Genomic DNA, 14,459 nt, shown 5'->3' on the forward strand with positions numbered 1-14,459 from the left:
ATACAAGGTTTTGTTGGCGGGCAAATTCCACATGTGGGCTGCAGTAGAAAAAAGACCTCCATATTGGGCCATGTCTTTTGGAGTAGGGCTTTGGATCTTAATCCTAGCAGGTGAGCTCTCACTATCTTCAACCTGACTCTATGATGAGCAATTTCACAGGACTCTGAGCCAGTCATCTCTGAACAGCGGGACCTAGTAAGTGTCTGTGTGACTTGGGTAGGTCTCAGCCTCCCTGTCTATAGAACGGGGGCTAGGATAGATCTTTGATTGTGTTTTCTTCATCCTAACATGACACCAAAGAATGGCAGGTACCCATTCCCCTGGCACAGTTGTAAACATTTTCATCCCTTGTACTTACTCTTGGAAAAGCACAACTAAACCCCAGGTGAGTCAAGTTGATGCTGTTCATAATGCTTTTCAGGAGCCAGTGTGATGACTCAATTGGCTAACTCTCTGGCTGCAGGTGCCAGTATTCCATATGAATGCCAGTTTCCCATATGGGCACCGATTTGTATCCTGGCTGCTCCACTTCCTATTCAGCTCCCTGCATGTGGCCTAGGGAAGCAGTGGAGGATGGCCTAAAGCCTTGGGACCTTATAGACATATAAGGGACCGGGAAGAAGCTCCTGGCTCCTGGCTTTGGATCAGCACAGCTATAGCCATAGCAGACATTTGTAGAGTGAACTAGTGAATGGAAGATGTTTCTGACTCTTGTCTCTGTAAACCTGTCTTAAAAATAAATAAATCTTTTTCAAAAATTGTTTGCAGAACTGCCTGGAGGGATCTGTAATCATGGGCTACATGGCCAAAACCTATAATTTCTGATTCAGTGCATCTAGGGGAAGGCACACAAGTTTGCATTTCCATGAAGTTCAGGTGATGCCCAAATAAGCTCTCCCTGGTACTGCACTTGGAGAAACTTTGTAGGCTAAGAATTATGTATCCACGGGAACTGAGACAGCAGCTGTCTCAGTCACAAATTGCACTCTTAATATCTGTAACAAATTCCCTTCTATACTTGGATTCAACTGTTGATTAGGTGACCCTCCAAGGCCTTCAGCTAAAAAAATTTCTTTGATATTTAAGTGAAGCAAGATAATCCAGTTGGTCTGGATTGAACAACCAGAGCCAAACTCCCTCTGTATCCATACCCTCTTCTACTCTTAAAAAAACTAATTAACTGTGTTCCTTGGAAAGACAGAGATATGCTGCGAGGAGGGAGTTGTGGATATCTCCTATTTGCTGATTCACTCACCAGTCAGTCTTGTGCATGATGGCAAGGACTTAAGCACTTGAACTTGCTGTCTCCCAGGATGTCCAGTGGCAGGAAGCTGAAATTACGAATGGAGCCAGGCCTTGAACCCAAGTACTAACAATATAGGACATGGGCGGCCCAAAGAGTGTCTTAACTGCTGAATCAAACACCTGCTGCTTTTCCTGTCCTTTTTGAGTATCGCTAGCACTCCACCTTGCAGGCCACCTACCTGAAGTCTTCAACATGGGGATCACAGGAAATAAGTGTGGCACATCGGGTTTAGTGTCCTGCAGAACTACCAAATGGAGGGTTCCCTAAATCTTTTCAGTTATATGAGAATCTTCTAACTTCCTCAAGGATAAAAAGAATCAGATCTACATTTCAGCTCTTCTATAACTGGAGGGAGATCATTCTAGGCATTATGACTCTTTTAAGATGACTCTTTTATGACGCTTTTAAGATGGTCCTGGGGTCCAGTGCAATAGCCTAGTGGCAGAAGTCCTAGCTTTACATGCTCCGGAGTCCCATATGGGCACCGGTTCTTATACCAGTGGCCCTGCTTCCTATCTAGCTCCTTGCTTCTGACCTGAGAAAGCAGTTGAGGATGGCTCAAAGCCTTGGGACCCTGTACCTGTGTGGGAGACCCAGAGGAGGCTCCTAGTTCCTGGCTCTGGATCAGCTCTGCTTCAGCTGTGGCACCTGCTTGGGGAGTAAATTGGCGGATGGAGAATTTTCCTCTCTTTCTTCCTCTCTGTATATCTGAATTTCCAATGAGAATAAATAAGTTAAAAAAAATTAGGAAAGGCCTAAGAAAATGTGTTTAAAAAAAGTGAAACACAAAACATTGTCTGGGGCCAGTGCCATGGCTTAGCAGACTAAACTCCCCCCTGTGGTGCATCCCACTTGGAAGTGCTAGCTTGTATCCTGGCTGCTTCACTTCTGATCCAGCTTCCTGTTTATCACCTGGGAAAGCAGCAGAAGATGATTCAAGGCCTTGGGCCCCTGCACTTGTGTGAGGAAGACTCAGAAGAAGCTCCTGGCTCCTGGCTTTGGATTGGCTCAGCTCCAACCATTACGATTATTTGGGAAGTGATCCAGTGTATGGAAGCTCTTTCTCTCTCTTTCTTCTTGTCTTTCCTTATCTCTGCCTTTTAAATAAATAAAAAAATAAATCTAAGGAAATAATGCAGTCCAAGATAAGCACAGTGATGTACTACAACTATGTGACGGAGCCCACAGGGCATTTTAAGTTGTACTCCAAAGTAAACAAAGAAAATAATAGTAAGGTAAGCTGTGCAAAAAGATCTCAATCAATTCTTCAGAGTCCAGTCACCCAAAAGAATGTAGAAGTATTTCTCTGAGGGCTTTATGGTCTGTTCAAAGTGGGTGCAGGCCATTTGGCAGCTCATGCAGGGAGAACACTGGGCAGTGGCTTCCTGTGCCAGGCCCAGCTCCTCCTTGCAGGAGGCTCTGAGAAGGAAATGCACCTGGAGCACCCTTAGTCCCCCAGGCTTTATTATATCTATATTATTTTTTAACATGTTTCAGAGGCAGCGAGAGAAAGAGAAAGATTGAGAGAGAGAACCAGGCAGCAGCTCCCATCTGCTAGTTCACTACCTAAATGCCCAAAATGTCCGGAGTTAGGGCAGGTGTTGGGAAGTTAATCCAGGTCTCTCACGTGTGTGTCAGGGATCCAACTGCTCATGCTGCCTCCTAAGATCTACTCTGGGATGAAGCTGGAGGCAAGAGCTGGAGCAAGGCATGGAACTCCAGCATGCTGGCATGAGATGCAGGTCCCTCATCATGAGGCTTAGGCCACCTCCCAGTCAGGCTTTAGGAAATGATCACCACCACTACTCCTTTCTAATGGGAATTCATTAGAAGAAAAAAAAATCAACTTACGGTTACTAATGTTTTTTGTAAAATATACATATCGATTGCCTATGTGGCAAGCATTGTTCTAAGGATTTTCCTTGCTCATCTCATGCTTATATTTGTCCCTTAAGTACTCTAATTAACTACATTTTATAGACAAGTAAACTGAAACACATGTAATTAATTAACTTGCCCAGATCACATCAGTTAGTTAAAGGTAAACAGAATTTAAGCCAACCAACACTAACCATTATACCACCTTAAAACAAATACTAAACACATTCCTAGGTTAATTAAATCCAGAATCCAAATGTTACTGAGCCACTTGACAATTAGAACACATTATGGGTTGAATGTTGCCTTGCCCATCTCTCAAAAGGCAGAAAGTCCTCCCTCCTAGACCTGAGAATGTGACCTTATTTATAAATAGGGTTATTGCAGGTGCAGTTAGCAGTCATAGTGGAGTCCAGGGGGCCCCCAAATCCAATGTTACTGGTGTCTTTATAAGATGGGCATTGAGAGACAAAGATTCATGGGGAGAATGCCAGGGACTGTAAAGGAAGGCAGAACTGGAAGGATGCAGCTTCATGCATGGACACCAACAATGGCCGGCAAGCCTCGTAGCCAGGAATAGACCAGGAAGTATTTCCCTGGGGGATTCAGAGGAAACATGGTCCTGCCTTGACTTCGGATTTCTACCTTCCAGAACTGGGAAATGCTGAGGGTTTACAGAGTGCTACTACAGTCACTGTAGGAAATACATAGCAAGCATATACATTTGTTCTTCATTTCTCTCACTATTCTCTCCCATAATCTAACAGCTACAGAACTGCAGTCCTGCCTTGAAGGGAAAGAAACAAAAACCCAAGTTCTTCACTTGTTCACAGCCTGATGCTTAATACATGTTTGTTCTTTGAACAAATTCTTCCAACACTTCCAAATGGATTCTTCTTCACTGGGGTTATCTAAAAATGGGACAGCCAAATTTAAAAATCAAGAGACTGTAAGGACCTTCCCCTCTCTGATCGACAGATGACTTGTTTAGTGTTAGCTACTCAAGTTCCTACTAGCAGCCCAACACAAATTAAAAAAAAAAACTGTGTTAAGAATCGATTCCTGGCCCTTCTGTTCCATTGATCTTGCTGTCTATTTTTGAGTAGTTTTTCACTTTTTCTTTTCCCTTTCCTTGACCCCTTTGGAAGAGGTACTAATGAATGGTGGAAGGGATGAATAGGTGACAGCAGGAGGGAGAAGTACAACCCCAAACCTAATGGTGAGGGTCTGGGTAGTTGAGAGAACACCATTGCCAGGCTGTAGGAAAAGCTCTCTGCACACCTCTACACATTAATGTGTAATGAGTGCCTATAAAAGTGCTTCAAAAATGTTTGTTTGGAACAAAAGAATGAAGTCATTATTCTTAACATGGATTCAGTAAATATGCTGATTGAACAGAGCAAACCAAGAAAAATATTTAAAATATAGCTTCATTTTTATAAAGCAACATAAAAAGTCCTACATGTATTTATGTATATAAAATCGCTTATGTGAGCTGGCATGGTGGCACAACAGGCTACACGTTGTACCACTGGCATCCTATATGGGCACCTATGTGGGCATTCTGTAGGGACACCAATTTGTGTCCTGGCTGTTCCACTTCTGATCTAGTTCCCCATTAATTGCTTGGAAAAGCAGAGGATGGCCCAAGTCCTTGAGCCCCTGTACCCACATAGAGACCTGGAGGAAGCTCCTAATTTCAGATCAGATCAGCTCACCTCTGGCCACTGTGGACCAGTGGATGGAAGATCTCTCTCTGTCTCTCCTTCTCTCTATAAGTCTGCCTCTCAAGTAAAAATAAATAAATAAATCTTTTTAATACTTGCATATGTCCACTAAATAAATTTAGTATTGTAACAACAAGGACAAAGAGGTGGAAAGAAACCATATTCATTTCCCTTTGGTTGCTGTAACAAATTAGCAAAAAATTTGCACATCAAGGGCCCAGCGTGGTAGCCTAGTACCTAAAGTCTTCACAATGCATGTGCAAGATCCCATATAAACGCAAGTTCTAATCCTGACTGTCCTACCTCCCATTCAGCTCCCTGCTTGTAGACTGGGAAAGCAGTCAAGGATGACCCAAAGCGTTGGGATCCTGCACCCATGTGGGAGACCCGGCAGAAGCTCCTGGCTTCAGATTGCTCCGGCCATTGTGGCCACCTGGGGAGTGAATAAATGGATGGAAAATCTTTTTTAAAAAGTTTGCACATCAAGATAACAGGAAAGTCGTTAAGTCAGAGTTACAAGGTAGAACGGTGGAGGTAGAAGCAGATGAGAAGTTGCCTAGTGGGTACACAGTTCCAGTTTGGCAAGATAAAAAGTGTTGTATAGATTGTTGTACAACAATGTAGGGGAAAATGTACAACATTGTGAAAAATGTACAACTACAACCGATGTGCTCTTAGTCTCTTTGTGTGACAATAACACAATGCATAATGCTGGAGAACTTATAAACAACAGAAGTTATCATGGTGCTGGAGGATGCAAAGTCTTTCAGGATGGCACTATACTGTTCTGCTCTCTGAAGAGGACTAACAACGTGACTTCCTTACATGAGAAAATGTTGGGAGGTCAGGAAAGAGCGCAAATGCTGTATGAATCCATTTTGCTTAATCAGGGCCTTTATTTCACTCATGAGGGTGGAGTCTTCATGGCCCAGTCCCTTGCTAACATCACTGTACTGGGGATTAAGTTTCAACGTGCATTTTGAAGGGGAAATAAACATTCAGTGCACAGCAGATGGAAATTTTAAAGCAAACGAACCTCTACAATATGCCCAGGATCACAGTACTAGCATGTGGTGACACTGGGATTCTAATCCAGGAAAATATGGCCTCCCTCCTGATCAGTTTGTCTCAAAAGCAAAATCAGTAGTGTGTAGTTACCACATAAGAGAGAAAAAACCAAAAACTTTATGCAGTTGTTCTTTTACAGTTCCATAGACTGTAAATGTGAAAGCAATTTGAGCTAAAAATGAGGCACTGACAGGTCTGACAGGCATGGAGTGGAGGGTGAGTCTCCAAGAGAGTCCATTCCTTGTTTCAAATTTCTGTGGCTCCCTGGCTTTTCCCTGCCGCCACCGACTTGCGGCAAGAAGAGTTGGGGGCAGTATTCAGCCACGGGGTTGGGACTAAAGGAGCCGTCTGCAGCATCACAGCTGCAGGGGGTGCCCAAGCCAGGACGGACTCAATACCTTAGACTCAGGCCATGGTCACTGCTGCCACACAGTGAGCGAATCCTAGGCTTTGGGTGGCCCGTGCACCTATTTGGTGCCAGGCTCTGACTGCTGGATGCCCGATGGTAAGCTCTAGGGTTTTTAGAGTATGTAATTGATGCCTAGGGACATCCATGGATAAGGTCAGTGTGAGTGTAGGTGAGGGATGATTTTGGGGTGATTCCCAGCAATGGGGTCATGGAACTTGCTGGCAAGTGTGGGGACTGAGACCTGGAGTCTTTTAGGGGAGAGTCGCTAAGATCTATTTGGGCCAGCCCACATGGGAGTTCTGAGATGGGCAGTTAATGTACAGCATCACTGACTGCCACATGCCAGTCCACACCAAAGCTATGGCTGGGGGCCTGTCTGGCAGGACTAGATCCCAGTACCTGTCCGAGTGTTGAAACATGGGACAGGTCGCACTTGGCAGGGTCATGACACTAACCAGCACACAAGAGAACCAGGTCCAGGGGTAGAGTCTGTGGGGGACGTGTGGGCCTAACCCTATGGAAATACAAGTCCCGCTGGTTAGCTCAAGAGTTGGGGTGGTGATAGGCTGAGCGAGGTGTGACCATGAACCTGCTATCACTCACAGGTAAAGGAAGTGACAACAGTCTGGGCATGTCAAGGCAGCAGCACCTGAATGTGCATCCTAAAACAGGGTGGGCTGGATTGCAACGTTCACCAGCACATACAAGGCCAAAATAGAATGGCACTATGCTGGGCACTGACCTAACATCCACTGGCATGTATGAGATTTGGGTCTGGGAGTGGGTCAACAGGGGAAACTTGGGAAACTCCCCTAGTGGGTCAGAGCTCTCCCTGATGATCACATGGCCCAGGCCTGGGGGTCAGGCAAGCTGGGCAAAGTAGCTCCAATGGCTGGTTAATGTGTGGGTTGGTTATGGAAGGAGGCAGACTGGACAGGGTTGAGCAAACCATAGCTCACAAGGAAGAACAGAAATCAGGCTGGAGCACAGGTCATGCTGAGCTAGGCTCTTATACCAACTGGTCTACATGAGCCAGGGATGCAGGCCACAGAATTGAGAGAAAAGGCCAAGAGAGGTGAGGGGCTATGCTAAGCTGAGTCAGAGCAACCACTGGCAAGCACATAATCTAGAGCTGGGAACAGGCCTGGTTGGGGAGCTAAGAGTACATCCTGGCTGGGTTGGGGTTTCCACTGGTGAGTGTGGGGGCCAGAGGTGGGGGCTGCATTCTGGTCTGGATATGGCAGCAGTGTCCCTTGGCACATGTGTGGACTGGGACTGGGTACACCTAGCCAGGCTAGATGCCAGCACCATCTGGTGCTCTGGAGGACCAGGGTAGATGTAGGACAGACTAGACTATGTCTCTGCCCCTACTGAGCCATATGTGAGCTGTGTCTGGGTATGGATGAGCCTTGGCTGGGCTGAAACATCCAACAATAACAACTGGAATGGGTTGAAACCCAGTGAAGACAGGAGGTAGACTAAGTAGGGCTGCCCCATGGACCCACCAGTATGCGCAAGATCTGGCATAGGGAGAGGTTCTGATGGAGGAGCTTGGGAAACTCCTCTGTCAGGACACAGTCCATGCAGGTGAGCACAAAAAGCATGATAGGGAGCAGCCCAGACCAGGCCAGAAAAAGTTATCCAGCAGCATACATTTGACATAGGTTGGGGGTGAACCAGGCTGAACCATTTCACATCACCCGCTGGTGAATCCGAGCACCAGAACAGAGTGTGGGTTGGGCCACGTTCGGTCGCAACACTTACCAGTATACATTATGGCTGGGACGGGGGACTGGTTGGGCTGGGCTAGGCTGTAACCCCCACCAGCAGGAGCTGGAATTGGGTGTGGGCCGGGCCAACCTACAGCACCCACTGGCAAATGCCAAGGCAAGGAGGTTCATGCCAGACTGGGCTACAGCACCTAACCAGCACAAGTGAGAACCAGTGGGGGAGGGGGCAAAGCTGGTAGGGTGAATGTGAAGGGCTCCCTTGCTGGGATAGGGAGAGGTTCTGATGGAGACACTCCCACTGGAAAGCGTGAGCTGGGATGGGGGCAGACCAGACCAAGCAGGGCTACAACACCTGTGGGCCTCACGTGAGCTGAGGCCCACAGGGCTGACTGTTCCTACCGGTACAAGCATAAAACAGTGGGTGAGGATTGGTTGGGCTTTGCTGCAGCATCAGTTGGCAGAGGCTGGCACTGGGGACTAATTCCATCAAGTTAAACTGCAGAACCATCTGGAGAGTGCACGATCCAGGAGTTGGCCCAGGAGCAAAATAGTGGGCACCTCTCTTTCTCTTAGGTTACCACTCCCACTGGAGAGCACGAAAACCAGGACAGGAGCAGGGGTAGCTACACAGAACGGTACCCACCAGCATGTGTGTGGGCTTGAAACTAGGGCTGATTAGGTTGAACTAGGCTTCAATGCCCATTGACATGTACAAGAGTGAAATGGGATGTGGGACAGACTGGACAAGTCTGCTGTATATACTGGCAAGCATGGGAACCAGGGTAGGGGGCAGGCCTGGTGGGGGTTATTGGGAGTAGCCCAACTAGGCTGCAGCTCTCACTGGTTTGTGTGAGGGCTGAGTGCAAGGTGGGCAGAATCAGGCTGGACTGCAACACCCATTGGTTCATGTTGAAGACACGGCTGGATACAGAACTGACCTAGCAATTGCAACCATCAGCATGTGCATAAGCTGATTGGGGTGACAGTCTGTGCCAGACCCTGTACTGGCATTCATGCACAACAATCAGGTCTGGGATCACTTCAGATGAAGTTTCTTTGGAGATGCCTCCAACTGAACTGCTGATCCCAGAACCCCATCCATGGAGAGAAGTGCAGGTTCCATGGTCTGACCATGGAGTGCATAGTGCATGTGTCAAAGCTGAGCCTCCAAGTGCACATGGAGGAAATGTCGGTCAATTGGAGCCTACAGAGGACACCTGGTACCACAACAGAGGATGGAGGGCAGAACAAATGGATCATCTGCCCCAGCCATGTGTTGGTAGTGAACATCCGGGCAGAGACCCTAAGGTGGACTTTGTCAGCTAGTGGATTCTGGAGAGATTTCATTGTGCTTGGAATGGGGAGATTGGCAGCATTTCAGAACTGTTGAACTACTGAAACCACTTGAGCAGTGCCCTTGGAGCATGCCCCATGTTGGGGACCCTGGGATGGGTGGGAGGTTGGGTGGGGCTTCTCCCTCTATCTCCCTCCTTACCCCAAATACACACACATACTCAAAATGTGGAAACAATGGTCTTACCCACTTTCCTGTAACCTTGACCCTTTATGCCTAATCAACTATGTAAAGATTACCAAAATAAAAGAAAAAAACCTTTTTTTAAAATTTTCTGTGGCTGCTGGCTTGTTATTATGTCACTCCAACCTCTGTCCCAATGAACACATTATTTTCTCTTTTTTGCTTTTCTATTTCATTTGAGAAGCAGCAAGAGAAGGAAAGCTCCCATCCACTGGTTCACTTCCCAGATGTCTGCATTAGGATCATTCTAGGTTCATACCTGGATCTAGGAATTAATCCAGGTCTCCCACGAGAGTGGCAAGAACCCAATTACTGAAGCCAATACTGCTGCCTCCCAGGGCACATGTTTACAGGGAGATGGAATTGGGAGCAGAGTACAATCTGAACTGAGGCATTCAACATGGGCTGTTAGGTAACCAAACGGGCAACCCATACCCTGCAGCAGATACCCACCTTCCTTTTCCTCTGTGTGAATCAAATTTCCCTTGACTTCTCTCTGTCTCAGTATATTTGGGCTGTTATAACAGAGTACTGTAAACTAGCAGGCTTAACAAAAACCCTGAGATGTGTCTCATTAGGCTACAAGCCTAAGATCAGGATGCCAGCATGGTCAAGTTCTGGTGAGGGCTTTCGTCCTGGCTGCACACTACCAGCTTCTTATATCCTCACATGACAGAATTGAGAGAGCTCAGCAAGCACACTTTCTCATAGGCAGCAATCTTACTCGGGAGAGCACCAACCTCACAGTGTAAGTATATCCAAAGGCCCCACTTTGCAACACCACCGCTAGGACGGGGTCCCATAGCCTGCCACAGAAATCACCATCAATGTAGAGACAGCTATTAGAGTTCTCAGATTATTAGTGAGGTGCTAATGATTTACCTGATCTTCACACCTCTTTGTGGAAAATTCTCATGCTTTTCTGTTTTTAAGTTTTATCTATTTCTATTGGACAGGCAGATCTATAGAGAGAAGGAGAGACAGAGAGAAAGACCTTCCATTTACTGATTCACTCCCCAAATAGCCACATTGGCCAGAGCTGAGCTGATCTGAAGCCAGGAGCCAAAAGCCTTTTCCAGGTCGTGGATGTAGGATCCTAAGGCTTTGGGCTGGCCTTGATTGCTTTCCCAGGTCACAGACAGGGAACTAGATGGGAAGTGGAGTAACTGGAACATGAGCTGACACCCATATGGGGTTCTGGTGCTTGATGGGGGATGAACAACCAATCAAGCCATTGTGCCAGCTCCACTCCAGCCCCCCCTTTTTATTGGAAAGGCAGACTAGATTTCACAGAGAGAAGGAAAACAGAGGGAAAGATCTTCACCCACTGATTCACTTCCAAATAGCCGCAGTGGCCAGAGATAGGCTGGAATCCTGAAGCTTGCAAAGTGAGAATTTAGCCTTTGAGTCCTTGTGTCAGGGCCCAATTCACATGATAAATAAGGACTGTCAATATGAACAACACACTATGGCAGAAAGGACAGTGTGTAATTTTCTGGTTAAATCAAAAAGAACCTTGCTCAGACAGAAGGTAACCTTCATGTGGGATGTGGGGACACTGAGGCTGGCCATGGGGAGACACTTATGGGGAGGAACCGAAGCCTTTGGCCAACAACCAGCACCAGCTTGGCTCTCCTTGGAATGAGAGTCTTGAGCCCCAGATGAGCCTTCAGATGACTGCAGATCCAATACTGTCCAACTAGGCAGCCAGGTTTTCCCTGGCCCCAAATTCCACAATGTTTATTTTTATTGTCTTAAGTCACTAGGTTAAAAGAACGATTTGTAACATACAGAAGGATGTGGAAGAACAAGGCAAAGCCAAATACCCTGCCTCTCAAAAACACAACACAACACAACACAACACAACACAACACAACACAACACAACCTCTAAGCTGGCTAACAATGAAAACTTTCCATATCTAGGCATTTAATGATTGAGTTTTAGAATGTTCACAGAGAATGACTGGAGCTTGTAGAGTAACAACCTCTAAGAATAAGAAACAGCTTTGAGTGGCACACAGCATTCAACATTGCTGAGGCAGGCAGGAACAGCTGGTGACTTTGTGACAAGTGCCCTGCATCCTCTCATTAGGGAGGGAAGGTGGGGGTGGTATAACCACTATCTGTTGCTGCTGCTCACCCAGCATGCACTCTGTTTTCTTCTGGTACCAGTAGCCCATTTCTACTTTAGGGAACTACCCTGAAAGAACAGCAGAAGGACCAAGAGAACGAAAAAAAAAAAAATCTGGATCTAGGGGCAAAAGTGTTTGGAAAAATAAAAATAAAGTCACTGGATGCTCTGCTTATGATTTCCATAATCTGTGTGGATCAGATATTTAAAGGAGTCCTTGGGTATGTGCTAGGATGCTACTTATTCCTCACTTGAACTGCACAAACGCCTTGTAGAGGGGAAGACAATGCTTCATCGCTTAGGCTGTTAACACACGCACCCCTTTAAGCACAGATTCATGTAGAATGCTATACAATACTGCCCAATGTGGTTTTTCTACTCCCCTTGTCCTCATTGTGGCTGAGACAGTGTATTGCTCAGCTTGGGCTGCTTTGAGAAGATACCACAGACAGAATGACTTACCAATTACTTTCTCACAGGGCTGAAGGCTAGAGTTCCAAAATCAAGGGGCCAGGAATGTTGATGTCTGTTGAGTCCTGTCTTCCTGATTTACAGATGTCCCCATCTCATTGTGTCCTTACATGGCTTTTCTTCTGTGCACATCTAAGGATGGAAAGAGAGGGAAGGGGAGGGGAAAAAAAGAGGGAAGCAGAGGGAAGGAGGAGAGGGAGGGAAAGAAGGAGGGAGATGGAATGAATATTTTTGGTCTTGTTCTCTTCTTACAAGGACACTACTGTCATACTACATCCTATCCCTACTCTTGTGACATTATTTAATCTTAATTACTTCCTTAAAAGTTGTACCCTCTTCTCTCTCAGCTTCTCTCTTCCTCACTTTATATCACTCTGCCTTAACAACAACAAAAAGGGATCTAGCTCCAAATATGGTCACATTGTGGATTAGACCTTCAACATATTAATTCCTGTGGAACACAGTTAAATTTAGACATCTACTATGCCCCTGCCCCCCCATTTCCATGAGCTGCTAGGCATTTCCCAGACTTGTGATAGGGTCATGTGACCAGATTTGGCCAATTGGCTAGATTTTTCAAAGATTTCTTTCTTTCTTTCTTTCTTTTTTTTTTTTTAAAGTTAGAGAAAGAGGAGAGAAGAGGAGAGCTTCTCTTCTCTGGCTCACTTGCCAAATGGTGACAAAAGCCAGAGCTGGGCTGATCTGAAATTGAAAGCCAGGAACTTCTTCCGGGTCTCCCAGTGGGTTCATGTACCATCAGGGGACAGAGCTGGATTTTCTGACATTAGTCTAAATAAAAGGCATCTTAACTTAGAAATGAAACACAAAACCCTCTTACCACCCAGTTGATAGACTATCTGGATTTCCTTTGGTCGAATTCGATATATTAGGGCGTGGTGCTCTATAGAAAATTGTGGATCATGGCATAACAATGAGAAATGAATCCCTTTTTAATTACAAACCACTGCCATTTTGGGTTCATTTCTCATTAGCACATAATCTAACCTACTTTCTTACAGCACGAATCACTGGGTAGGTCCAAATAGTCAATTCAATGTTAGCATACAAAGCAAGAAGCATTAGGAAACCAAAATCTTATTTGCTTTCACACACATCAGTAAGGCATCAAAAGAGCGGAAGACCTACCAGAAATTACAAATTGGCAACATTTCCTACAAGGCATCTGGGACTCGGCTCTGAGAGGTTAAAGGGCAGTGTCTATATAACACGGGCTGAAAACCCCATGAGAAACAGGGTAACAAGGGCCATGTTTTCCATGTAAAATTCATTACATGAGAATCTGAGGACTCCATGTCACTGTACAGATTTATGAAGAAAACAGAATTCTTAATAGAGCCTCAGGCATCTGCTCCTATCATGAAGGGAAAGCTTTTCCAGAAGCAAGTAGACAACATTTGCCTAGAACCTGCTATTATTACACTCTGTGCATATGGTAGCAAAAAACTCATTAGTTTTATAATTCTGGCTGAAGTTGGCAAGCCACCTCCAGAAATATTTCATACAAGCAAAGTGACAGATGGCAGTTTCCTTTGTTGTAGGATGAGCTGGTTAGGTTAGTGGTCACGCATACCAAAAAAAATATCCTCCATACAGAGTGAAATGACTGTTATGTAAAATAATGAATTTATTTGCAGTTTCTGATAAATTATTCTTCATGAAGTTGGCCTCATGCTTGTCAACCAAGAATACATGATGGGTCAAACTTATATAATTGTTTCAAATTGGATTAGAAAACAAATTTCCATGGCTGCTATGAGATAGATACAGAACCATTCTGTAGCAGGAAAAAGAAACCAGAGGGTAATCATTTAACTTTGCTTCCACATGGGGTTGCACTTCACTCTGTTTGTTTGTTTCTTCATGTGTCTCCCAGGCATATGATCCCCATCCTTTTTCTTTTGGTAAAAATCACACACATAATTTGAGACTCCATGCTACCACTCTTTGTAGCCCAGGGGAAGATGACATTTAACTTCAGCCCTAGATGGTAGTAATGAATCTATGACCCAGATTTGACCAATAAGAATAGCACAGCTCAAGGCTGGTATTGTAGTGTAGCAAGTTCAGTCTCTGCCTAGGAATCTGGCATCCTATATGGACACCAGTTTAAGTCTCAGGTAGTCTACTTCCAATCCCACTCTCTGCCAATGTGCCTTGAAAAGCAGCAGAATATGGCCCA

This window comes from Ochotona curzoniae, unplaced genomic scaffold, assembly GCF_017591425.1.
Source record: "Ochotona curzoniae isolate NIBS_2020 unplaced genomic scaffold, NIBS_Ocur_1.0 contig_2210, whole genome shotgun sequence".
NCBI classification, from domain to species: Eukaryota; Metazoa; Chordata; class Mammalia; order Lagomorpha; family Ochotonidae; genus Ochotona; species Ochotona curzoniae.